Source organism: Lethenteron reissneri, chromosome 4 (genome assembly GCF_015708825.2).
Source record: "Lethenteron reissneri isolate LAM-NWPU_2019-01 chromosome 4, ASM1570882v1, whole genome shotgun sequence".
NCBI lineage: Eukaryota > Metazoa > Chordata > Hyperoartia > Petromyzontiformes > Petromyzontidae > Lethenteron > Lethenteron reissneri.
Window position 1 is genome coordinate 11,381,713 of NC_083782.1, and position 12,849 is coordinate 11,394,561.

The following is a 12,849-nucleotide window of genomic DNA, read 5'->3' on the forward strand; positions in this document are numbered from 1 at the left end:
CACACACACACACGCACCAACTCGAGATACACACACACACGCACCACGCACCCACTCGAGATACACACACGCACCCACTCGAGATACACACACACACCCACTCGAGATACACACACACACGCACCCACTCGAGATACACACACCCACGCACCTACTTGAGATACACACACACGCACCCAACTCGCACCCTCTAACGGATATCCAACATCAGTGACGAATATCTCAACGGGTCCTCAGTCTCTCCCAGGTCGACGCAGTCTTACACGAGGTCATCGGTGCGATGTGAGAACGTCAGCATCGGGGTGACAAAGTCAGTGCGTGATGATTGCCACAACAGCGCATCGAGTGCCGGACTGGCATCACAGGTGCTGCTCGTTAACACCACTTGCCCCACAACTCCGTGAAGGCTACACGTGCGACCTTTGTCTTTGCGCGCGCACGTGCGTGCGTGTAAAGTGTCTATCTGTCTGTGCGTCATGTGTGAATGTATCCTTTAGTGATGATCTCCCCCCCTCCCCCACCCCTCATCTTCTCTCCCCCCCCCTCCGTCTCTTTGAACCCCGGGGCTCCTCCCCGAAGCCCCCAGTCCCCTGGGACTCGTGAGAGCGAACCGGAGCACGTGGCATCTACAGATGGTCTTGCCATTCCCGCACGCGTGGGTTAGGGTTAGGGGTAAAGTTGTGTTTTTAAGGTTTTTTTTTAAATGTATTTCCTAATTTGTATTCATTTTATCCCAATTATATCCGATACGTTGACTGAGCCTTGCGCCAAACGTTTGTGGAGGCTATACGGGGGATCTTAATCTTTGTGTGGGGAGCGGTGGTGCAGCGATTTTCGCAATGCGCTACGAGTTAGATTCCCGCTCGCGGCCAACACCGGGTGACGATTTATCTGAACCGGACGTGGTCCTCACATAGGTCGACTCAGCCCTCAAACGAGTCCCCGGTGGCGGTGGGTAAAGAGCAGCACTGGGGAGACAAAGGCGGCCTCGGCCGTGGTGTTGGTCGTCTTCGTGTCTAACAACTCTCGCATCACTATGAGACATCTCCTTTACCAGTGGCTAAATATAGTAGTAGGTTTTTACCCTTTCAACTGGTACAAAAACTGACACTTTTATACAAGGCATCATGTTTGCAATAACCACAACACAAGCAGTTGTACGCCTTTTGGCGTCATCTGGTCCAACATCAATGGAGACTGGGTTGTTTCTTTTTGTTTGCATTTTGACTGCTTGTGTTGTGGTTATTGCAAACATGATGCCTTGTATAAAGGTGTCAGTTTTTTGTACCAGTTGAAAGGGTAAAAACCTATTACTAACTCTCGCATCGTCGCGTGCCAAGAGGCATCGGCAGGCAACGGCACAGCAGCAGCAGCAGCTGATGATGATGATGCGACTCAGAGCAAAACACCGATCCACGGATGACCCGCTTCTAATCAATGCCGATGAAACAGATTGATCCGACAGACCAATTACTGTATAAACACTACGCTCCTCTGTCTCTCTGCACACAAAATGCAAATATTTTACACATCCCATCAGCAACGTTGGCCTTCTGGGAGTGTCATTTTCAGCAGCATTGGTTCAACAAAATTTAAATAAAACTCTGGTCCTGCTTAAATATTCAGTGTCTCAGAATAGGTTTAACCCATTCTGGCAATCAAACAGTTTGTGTTAAGATGTTAAAACACCAAACTGAAACTATTTGCAATTAATCATGTCTGCATTCACCACATATACTTCTGGTGAATGCAGACAAAACCATGCTCTCGTAGTAAATGGTGCATTGTCTTTAAAACTGATTGGTCCACACCAGAGACGGCTTTCTTAAGAGCCTAAATCAGTTTAAAAGACAATGCATATACTAGCAGAGCATGTCTTTAGTTTGCATGTTCACCACAAGCATATGTGGTTAATGCAGACATGATTCCTTGCAAAAACGTTTCAGTTTGGTGCTTTAACATCTTAACACAAACTGTTTTATTGCCTGAAAGGGTAAAACCTACGGCTATATTTTGATACTGTAAACGTGGAGATCCCACGATTCATTGTCTCATCAGCATGGTCGGGCAGCCTTGCTGGGACCAATGGTGCTTGAATGCCAGATGCCTCGAGGTAAAGCGTCTTCTGGAATGTTATTGTATGTACGTTGTAACATGCCTATGGAGTGAGTGCGCGAGCGAGCGAGCGAGTGAGCAAGACGGTGAGCGGATGAGCGAGTTGACGAGTGAGTGAGTGAGTTGAGTGAGTGAGCGGTGAGCGACTCAATGGGGCGAACGTGAGTTGAGCGACTGAGTTTCGATTTAAAGCTTTCGTGACTGCAGGGATTCATCTTCTTGGTTCTTTCGGTAAAGTCACGTAGAAGGGAAATAATAAAATAATAAAAATAAAACATAATAAAATACAATTCTCACGACGTTTCGGCCACAACGCAAGCAGCCGTCCTCAGGTGAAGAACAGCGTCTGTCGGAAAGACAGCGTCTGAATGGGCACCACCAAGCTTGGCAGCGTATAATTAAGCTGGGTTGGAGGGGGAAGAGCGCCTTGACAAATGAATTTGCTTATCAAGATGAATTTAGCATATTTATGATAAATGCAGACATGGGATTAGTCACTACTTGTGGAATGCGTAGGAGGTGGTGGTGGAGGGGTCTCAAAGTCATATCATGCCCGTGCATTATGTAGGATTAGCAGCAGCAAAGGGAGGAGGTAGGGTGAGCAGTAATAAAGGGAAGGACTTTTAATAGTAAGGGGAGGCAGGGGAGACTTGCAGCGGAGCGACTGAGTGGACCGGCGGATGGGAGAGCGTGAGTGACAGAACGTGGCGGCACCACGTGGCGTGCGGCACCATCGTTAAGCGGAGGGAAACGCGAATCTCTCCCCTTGCACTGACCCCCCGCGACGCGCGCGGACACAGATGTCAAAACAGGATTGAACCGCGACTTGAATCACGGTGAGGGCGATTGGTGGCGTGGGGTGTGGGGTGGGGTAGGAGCGGAAAGGGGGATGGGGGTCTGGGGGAGGGACGCGAACACCTGAGCCTAATTTGGTAGGAACCCGTGACAGCCCCGCGTGATGAGTTGAACACGTGGCCAAGGACTCCGCGGTGTTGTGTTTGTAGTTTGATTTAAACAACAACAACAAGAAGAAGGGCAGAAATTAAGCTGCAGGATGGGGCTTCCGTCCGTCCCAGCCCCGCGTGTGTGGTCGGTGACATCAGGGACCAGATTAATTACACTGGTCAACACACTTTTCCTGGCATAAGGTATTCCAACGGTTTTAAGGTGCTGATTCCAAATCTGGCATCAGCTTTTGTCTATCACATTAGGTTTTTGAGATATCAAATATTGCATTTTCAATCAAAACTGCGGAAGAAAAATATTAAATAAATGAGGATATCTACATAAAATGATATTGTAAACACACTATCCTAAAAATACCGCACCATATTTTAACACTAAAGCAGTCACTGACTCGCAACAACTTGCGATCATAAGTGACGGAGTTAATTTCGGGTAAAATCAATTAAAATGGGGTATGCCGATAACATAAAATGAGATGTGATAGAGCAAATCTGAGATCAGATTTGGAATCAGCACCCTGAAATTAGTCTAAAACAGCTGCAAAAGTCCAGGCCATAAAAAAACGTATTTTTGTTGTTTGTTGACCAGTGTTATCATCATCATCGCGGGCCACTCGTTGAACCTTGCGTAGGTTTCGCTGCAGGTCTTGGATAGTCGCACCCCGTGCATAACAGGTGTTATAGGTCACGTCGCGGGCAGCGAAGGGCATCGCAGCAAAATCTATTGTTGTGCTGCGCTGTACTCCCATGCCGAAGCTGCCTGCACTCACCAACTCGCGCGGCCCAGCGTGGCAATGTCTGGCCAAAACAACCGCTGCGATCGAAACGGCGTGGGGTCCAGAGGGCCTCATCCAGCAGTAGATCGATGAAGGACTGTGGGCTCGTTCCGTGTGTTTGAGCAGCTGCTGGTGGTGGTGGTGGTGCTGGTGGTGGTGGTGGTGATGGTGGTGGTGGTTCTGGTGGTGGTGGTTCTGGTGGTGGTGGTGGTGCTGGTGGTGGTGATGGTGGTGGTGGTGGTTCTGGTGGTGGTGGTTCTGGTGGTGGTGAAGGTGGTGGTGGTGGTGGTGGTGGTGCTGGTGGTGATGGTGATGGTGCTGGTGGTGGTGGTGGTGGTTCTGCTGGTAGTGGTGGTGGTGGTTCTGGTGGTGCTGGTGGTGCTGGTTCTGGTGGTGATGGTGGTGGTGGTTCTGGTGGTGGTGGTGGTTCTGGTGGTGGTCGTGGTGGTGCTGGTGGTGCTGGTTCTGGTGATGGTGGTGGTGGTGGTTCTGGTGGTGGTTCTGGTGGTGCTGGTGGTGCTGGTTCTGGTGATGGTGGTGGTGGTGGTTCTGGTGGTGGTGGTTCTGGTGGTGGTGGTGGTGGTGGTGCTGGTGGTGGTGGTTCTGGTGGTGGTGGTTCTGGTGGTGCTGGTGGTGGTTCTGGTGGTGCTGGTGGTGGTGGTTCTGGTGGTGGTGGTGGTGGTGCTGGTCAGCATCGAGTAACGAACGCCAGGGCGAATCGGCGTTCTTGCGTCACGCGTGACTGGTTGAGCAATCATCAGGCGCGTGCAGAAGACCTGGTCTTCACCTGAGGACGGCTGCTTGCGTTGTGGCCGAAACGTCGTGAGAATCATTTTATTATGTTGTTTGTTGCGGTTGCACCCGATTCAAGAGCCGAATGGCTCACAGGGCTATACCTAATAAATGAACGTTGCAAATGTGCCACCGTACACTCGGTCTCAACTCATCGTCCGCAATTGAGCAACTCTGACTACGTGGCGCGCACTTGCGTCGATGTTTTTTTTTTACGATCAGTGGAAACAAGAAGATGCTCGGTGTATTCAGCACTTCGCTTCGTTCATCATTTCGTAATTTTTTTTTTAACTTAGCTTTATGTAAAACCCCCACCTCTCGCTCACTCTCTCGCTCACTCTCTCGGTCACTCTCTCGCTTACTCTCTCGCTCACTTTCTCACTCTCTCTCGCTCTCTCTCGTTCTGCGCGCAGCCCTTCTTGCAGTCCGACGGCCTCCGACGGGTAGCTCATATCAGCATGCAGAGCTCCCCGTCATCTGCGTCGATGTTCAAGCGTCGTCCCGGGATGAGCCGTGCGGCTGACGGGACACGCACAGCGGCGCTCGGCTGTTCGATGTGCAAGGGGTCACGCGGGGGGGGGGGGGGGGGTGGGAAGGCGTCCGATTATTAGTAGGTAAAAAATTTAGATTAATAGAAGTAAAATAAAAATAAAATAAAAATCACGACGTTTCGGAGGCAACACAAGCTTCCGTCTTCAGGTGGAACCGTCACAGCACGATAGCTGTATAAAGTAAAGAGACATTCCAAGAAAACAGTCCTTGTATATATACTGGTTGAGGGTGCGAGGAGCCAAGGTAGGCACCTGAATATTATTTTATTTTCGTCGCTCAAGGTGCGTGGGTGACCCTCGGCGTCAGACGCGTCCGAGGTCACCATCAGTGCCAGGTTAATGACGAGGGCAGGTGAGCGCGCGGGGGGGGGGGGAGAGAGGGGTTAATGATTTAACGAGGAGGTGTGAGGATGGGTGTGGAGGAGAGAATGTAAACTCCGCGGGAATTGCTTCCATCGTAGGCGGGGGATGGAAGCTCCCTCGTTTCTCTCCCCTCCCCACACCCCGCGGGGCCGCGTGCGTGCGGGCAGGGAGACGCGGAGTCTCTGCTTACTGGGCAACAACAGCGGGTCGTCTGCTGCTGATGAGGGCGATGAATGTCGAAACCGGCCGTGGTCGAGAAACATCTGGGCAGTTCACCAGATCTTGGTTCAAGCAAAGCCCGACTGCGCTGCTGATGAGGGCGATGAATGTCGAAACCGGCCGTGGTCGAGAAACATCTGGGCAGTTCACCAGATCTTGGTTCAAGCAAAGCCCGACTGCGCTGCTGATGAGGGCGATGAATGTCGAAACCGGCCGTGGCCTAGAAACATCTGGGCAGTTCACCAGCTCTTGGTTCAAGCAAAACCCGACTGCACTGCTGATGAGGGCGATGAAGGTCGAAACCGGCCGTGGCCTAGAAACATCTGGGCAGTTCGCCAGCTCTTGGCTCAAGCAAAGCCCCCGACTGTGCTGCTGATGAGGGCGATGAATGTCGAAACCGGCCGTGGCCTAGAAACATCTGGCCAATTCACCAGCTCTTGGTTCAAGCAAAGCCCCCGACTGCGCTGCTGATGAGACGCTGAATGTGGAAACCGGTCCACAGTTGGTTGCTGAAGTAAATCCCTCCTGGAAGGCGGTGCGACTGATGGGATGGGTAAAACAAAACTAAAAAAAAAGACTTGTTCTTTTCATGTGGAGAGACGGATATGGGCAAATCACGAGGGCAGGATTGTCTCTACTTATTCATTGCATCCCCTATATTTGATCGGAACCCCGAGAGGACACAAATCACGGAGATCAAATACGGCTCGCCTCATCCGACCTTCATCTCCGCAATCCCCCACCACCCCTCCTCCACCACCGCTGCCGTCTCACACCGCGAGACCCTGAGTCTGCGCTGGTCGCGGCTTCGAGAAGATCCCTGCGCTTTGAAGTGCAGAGGAGGCTGCTGATCTCGCTGAGATCGGAAGCGAGACAGTTGGGGGTACGGGAGAGGCAGGGAGGGAGGAGAGGAGAGAGAGACGGGGTTAGCATCAACCTAAACGAGATAAAGAAGTCTTCTTGGTTCTTTCGGTAAAGTCACGTAGAAGGAAAATAATAAAATAATAAAAATAAAACATCATAAAATAATTCTCACGACGTTTCGGCCACAACGCAAGCAGCCGTCCTCAGGTGAAGAACAGGTCTGTCGGAAAGACAGCGTCTGAATGAGCTCAGCTGTGGATTTCACACGTCGTGAGAATTTTTATTTTTCATATTTTTATTGTTCACTTCTACGTGACTTTGCCGAAAGAACCAAGAAGATGAATCCCTGCAGTCACGAAAGTTTTAAATCGAAATATAATCACGATTGTAATTAAAATACGCAACGCAAAAAAAAGCACACGCAACAAAAACACAAATACCGATGTTTGAGTCGGCAACCATCGGATTCCCCCAATCGAAATATATATATTCTGATCATCTTCTTGGTTCTTTCGGTAAAGTCACGTAGAAGGGAAATAATAAAATAATAAAAATAAAACATAATACAATTATTTTATTATGTTTTATTTAAAAAAATTATTATATTATGTTTTATTTTTATTATTTTATTATTTCCCTTCTACGTGACTTACCGAAAGAACCAAGAAGATGAATCCCTGCAGTCACGAAACCTTTAAATCGAAATTATATTCTGATGTTCAGCGAACAATCACGCGGGCAAAGTCAAAGCCGCCCCCCTCACCCCACCCCGCCCCTCCCCCCCTTCCCAGTCACGTGTCCATTGTGACGCGCACCACTCAACAAACGTGCAGAGAGAGCACGTGGAGACGTCGCGTTCCGGGCAGCTCAATACCACGTGGTGCCTTGAAGTCGCGTGCATCTCGCGGTTTTATGAAGTGTGTCTGTGTCTTGAGTGTGGCGCTAAAAGATCAGCGCTGGGAAGACAAAGACGGCCTGGGAGTGGTGTTGGCGACTCACCACCCCCGCTACAGCACTTGCCCCAACAGTCCTTTAAAGCTATACGGGCGAGCTTTGTCTTTTTAAATCCTTTATATTTAACTTTCGCTTGCTTGCGCGCTTACGACCGTGCAACTCTTCGGTCGTTTTTAACCCACTTCCCGTGATCCAATCGAGCTGACATTTTGCACACAGACTCGTTGTGCGTGACAATTTATTTTCGTAAAAAAAATTCCATAACTTTACACTTCAAACTTAATTTGGAGCTTTCGTGACTGCAGGAATTATTCTTTGGTTCTTTCGGTAAAGTCACGTATATTTTATCTTTATACGTGACTTTACAGAAATAACCAAAGAATAACTTTACACTTTTTAGGAAAAAAAAATTATTATATTTAATTACCAATTTCTTACTGGTGGCAGGCAATCATCTGACCCATAGGTGGCAGCCATCTCAAGCCAGAGGACGAGAGGACTCTAGCCACCACGCATATAAAGGATTTATAGTGAAAAACTTTGTTTTTACGGGTTAATTTTTTTAAATCCTTTATATGAAGTTCGCTTGCTTGCTTGCGTGCTTGCTTGCTTACGACCGTGCGAATCTTTCGGTCGTTTTTTAACCCACTTCCCGTGATCCAATCGAGCTGACATTTTGCACACAGACTCGTTGTGCGAGACAATTAATGTTCGTGAAATTTTTTCCCAAAATTTACACTTATTAGGACAAAAAAATTATATTTAATTACCAATTGCTTAATGGTGCAATGCAATCATCTGACCCATAGGTGGCAGCCATCTCAAGCCAGAGGACGAGAGGACTCTAGCCGCCACGCATATAAAGGATTTATAGTGAAAAACTTTGTTTTTACGGGTTATACTTTTTGTTGTTGTCAGCTAACCGTGCACACTTGTCGCGATTGCATTAACGTGCACCTAGCCTGGCCACGAGCGCTGTGGCAATGGCGGCTCCCTCATGCGCCGTGGCTGGCTTCATAGGCGCTCGCGAACGGCACTTGCCCAACATCCCGTGTGGGCTACATGCGCTATCTTTGTCTGTACCGTGTGTACGGTTCCCAGTAATTCAGGCGGCTTGCGGGTTAATTAGGGGTCACTTTCCCGGGTTAATTGCCGCCTTGTGACGTCATTGGGCATAACTCACCCCCCCACCCTCCGTCTCACCCCTGCTGTCATCAGCGGAGAGAAATCCCACCCGTGATGGACGGGCCACCGTCATGGCAACGTGGAATTTAAGTAATCGGATCAGGGAGCGATGGACGGAGATGAACGACGATGTGATCATCATACACCATCGTCATCATCGTCATCATCATCATCATACTCACCATCATCACCATCATACCCATCATTATTACCATCATCGTCACACTCATCATCATTCTTTGGTTCTTTCGGTAAAGTCAAGTATAAAGATAAAATAATAAATTAAATAATAGCATACGACGTTTCGATTGCAACACAAGCAATCATCATCAGGTATAAATGAAATGATGATTGCTTGTGTTGCAATCGAAACGTCGTGTACTATTATTTAATTTATTATTTTATCTTTATACGTGACTTTACCGAAAGAACCAAAGAATAATTCCTGCAGTCACGAAAGCTCCAAAATTAACACTCATCATCGTCGTTCACGTCGTCAGCGCAAGTACTCACGAGTAAGAGGTGGCACAGGCGCAGCCCTGAAAGTGCCTGTTACCGCCACTTGCTGACCAACTCTTGGCCCTACTCTCCACGCTGACCACAGGTCTTGGAAACAGGTGGGCCTGCACACAATTTACCCCCACAGTCACCACCGCCGCACGCACGACCTGCCGACTGAGCCAACTCTGCTGAACCCATTTCGACTGCTGGGACGGACAGAGGCCATTGGGGGGGTGGTGGTGGTGGTGGTCGGGGGGGTTGAGGAGGGACGATCTCCGTTGTTTTCGACTACGGATCAAAGATGCTTGGGTGTGCGTCCAGTGGGTGGTGGACCGATGTGGCAGCTGTCTTCGCTTCTGCGCGTAAACGACTATAAAAGCCCCTTCACGTGTCTATGTTCTAAACACGCATATGCGTGCGATAAACCGGTACTAACCGGTTTAACGGTTTTCATTCGCTTACCGGTAACAGAAAAAAACGATATTTACACCCCTATTAAATATACTATACTGTATGTACAACGTTCACGCATTCAAACATACAGTAAAACTACGTCATTAACTACACACACGCAAAAAAAACATATTCACAGATACACAACATAGACAAAGATCCCCCGTGTAGCCTTAACAGACTGTTGGGGCAAGTGCTGTGAGCGAGTAGCACCTATGAAGGCCGGCACGGCACACGAGGAGGTGGGTGGCAGCACCACGCCTGGCCGCCTTTTGTCTCCCCAGTGGCGAGTTTACACACCGCACCGGCTAGATAATCGTCGCTGGGTGTTTGCCGTGAGCGGGAATCGAACTCGGGTGGCCAGGTTCGTAACGCAGCGTAGCGCTAAGCGCTGCACCACCGCTCCTCGCAGACACACACGCACGGATTCTCTCCGTGCGTATCGAAACCCTGGGAAATCTCTACAGACCAATTCAAACCTTATTGGTTTATAATATAATCTCAACGTTCATCCTACGAAATCCCATCACATGGGAGAAACAAAGAGACACGGTTTTTTGTTGTTGCCCGTATTGAAACGGCCGTACGCCGTTTGGACATCGATATGGGGTAAACCGTAGGGTTGACAGGTATGTGTGTGTACCCTCTCCTTGCGATGGTCTGTGGCGACTGCGAGACACGTGCCAGCGACCGGGAGCGCAATATATTCCGCAGGAATGTTAAACACTTGTAGGGTTTTAAGATGGTACACGTTGATAGTTACACATCACCCACCCCCAGCCCGCGTGCGAAAATAGGTTACTGGACGCATTTAAAGAGCAAATCGATTTAAATATAGGGTCCGTATGGAACACAAAAGAGGAGGATCCGTGCCCATGCACATCTGGCACTTTAGCAGGCACTGATTCAAGAATGCCACAGACAGTGCTGACGAGGCAGTGAATGTTTGCAATCGGTCCATAGTTTTTCGTGCTCGCGTTAAAGACAAAATGCTGTTGAAAAGAAAAGCACTCAAAGAAGGCCCGATTTTTAAAAAAAACTAATTTTTTTTTTTTTACGTGTCGAGACAGGTGTGTGCAGGCGAATTGTTCTGCAGCGTTATCTTGTGACGCTCTCCGCAAAGGGACGCGGCGAACGATGATTAATTTCGTGCTGTGCATCGCACGCGCCCCGTGCTCTGGTTTCCAAAGAACACAGGATGAGATGTTACTATCCTTTGTGCAAGCACTTCCAGAGTTCATGAACAGTGAGCCTGGTGAAATTTGGGGAGCGCATCGTCAGTAGTGAACCTTTGGTTCCTAGGATGTTTCGGCCTTTCATACTATACACCCTCCCCAAAGGCGGAAGTCAGCGAACGAACGCCAGATGAAACATCGCTGGGCGAGACGCGCTCAGGTCTGTGAACATCTCTGCAAAGCGACGCTCACACCACACCGTAGCTGATGCAGCACTGCCTATGCGCCGCGGGAGAGGTGGGGGGGGTCAATTACTCGATGAGGGCGGATATGTGGCGTTCGGATATGCGGCGTCGCACACAGGAGGAAGGGGGGACGGGGACGTGGCGCGCTCGGGTGAGCACGTGGCCAGCACGCGCCCAGAGTCGGCCATCGCTCAGCTCGCGAGGTCGTCACGTGGCCACCACGATGCTAGCACGTGGCCAGTCACGTGACCACCACGTGGCCACCACGAGGCCATCACGTGGTCACCACGATGCTAACACGTGGCCAGTCACGTGGCCGTCACGTGAGCCGTCACGTGGCCACCACGATGCTAGCGTGTGACCAGTCACGTGGCCGTCACGTGGCCACCACGATGCTAGCGCGTGGCCAGCCACGTGGCCGTCACGTGGCCAGCCACGCTGCTAGCGCGTGGCCAGTCACGTGGCCGTCACGTGGCCACCACGATGCTAGCGCGTGGCCAGTCACGTGGCCGTCACCAGACCACCACGCTGCGAGCGCGTGGCCAGTCACGTGGCCGTCACGTGGCCAGCACGCTGCTAGCACGATGCTAGCAAGCTGCTAGCACGCCTGCAGAAGAGACTCCACAGAGAAGGGGAGAGGCCGGGACAGAGGCCGACTTCTTGCTTTGAGATGTCGCGAAGACGGCCACCTCATCGTCCGCGTCATCATCCTGCTCCTTCTCGTCTCTGTCGCGCTCCGTTCGCGACTTGACTGTGGCGCTCTGCGAGTTCGGAAACCTTCTGAAGGCCGAGGAGAGGTCGTGATGACCCAGTGACTGTGACCTCCACGCGTCAAGCGTGGTCAAATCCCGCGCGCTTGGGCAGGTGCAGGTGACATCGAGGTCCTGCTGCTGCTGCTGATGATGATGATGATGACCTTTACGATCATCCTCTTTACGCTGGTGGTGCTGATGATGGTGGTGACCAGCATCATGACGGTGGTGGTGGTGGTGGTGTTGATGGAGGTGATGTTCCAGCTGTAAGAAGTAAGCGGTCGTTGCATCTGCTTCACTGGACACGATTCGCGGCAGAGGTTGAATATTTGACATAAACATGTGATGATGCTGCTGCTGCTGATGATGATGCTGCTGCTGATGATGCTGCTGCTGCTGATGTCAGTGGTGACGAGTGCACCACTGGACACTGCTCCATCAGAGGAGCACCGAGCGTTTTAGGACACGATTTTGGCATCGTGAGGTCCAGAGGCGATCGGCGCTGCTGATTATGATGATGCTGCTGCTGATGATGATGTTGTTGCTGTTGTTGCTGTTGATGATGTTGTTGCTGTTGAAAATGTTCGTGCAAGCAGGACTGTAAATAGGTGGCTCTAGATACCGCAGAAGCCCCGAGTGGCCACATCGCTGGGAGGAGGTGGACGATGGGTCTGCAGGGTTGATTGTCCACCAGGTGATGATGCTGGTGATGGCTGTGGAGTCTCTCGCGCTCCATCATCACTGACTCCAGTTCCCTGTCGGCGAACGCTCGGCGCTTGCGCATCCTCTCGCTGAGTGCGGGGGGAGGGACGACGATGACGAGGAGGAGGAGGAGGTGGTGGATGAAGTACCGGAGGAGCCACCATGCGAGTCAGCCTCCAGGGCAGGGGGACGATAACCTGCGTGGTGAGAAAGAGAGGAGGAGGTGGTGGTGGTGGT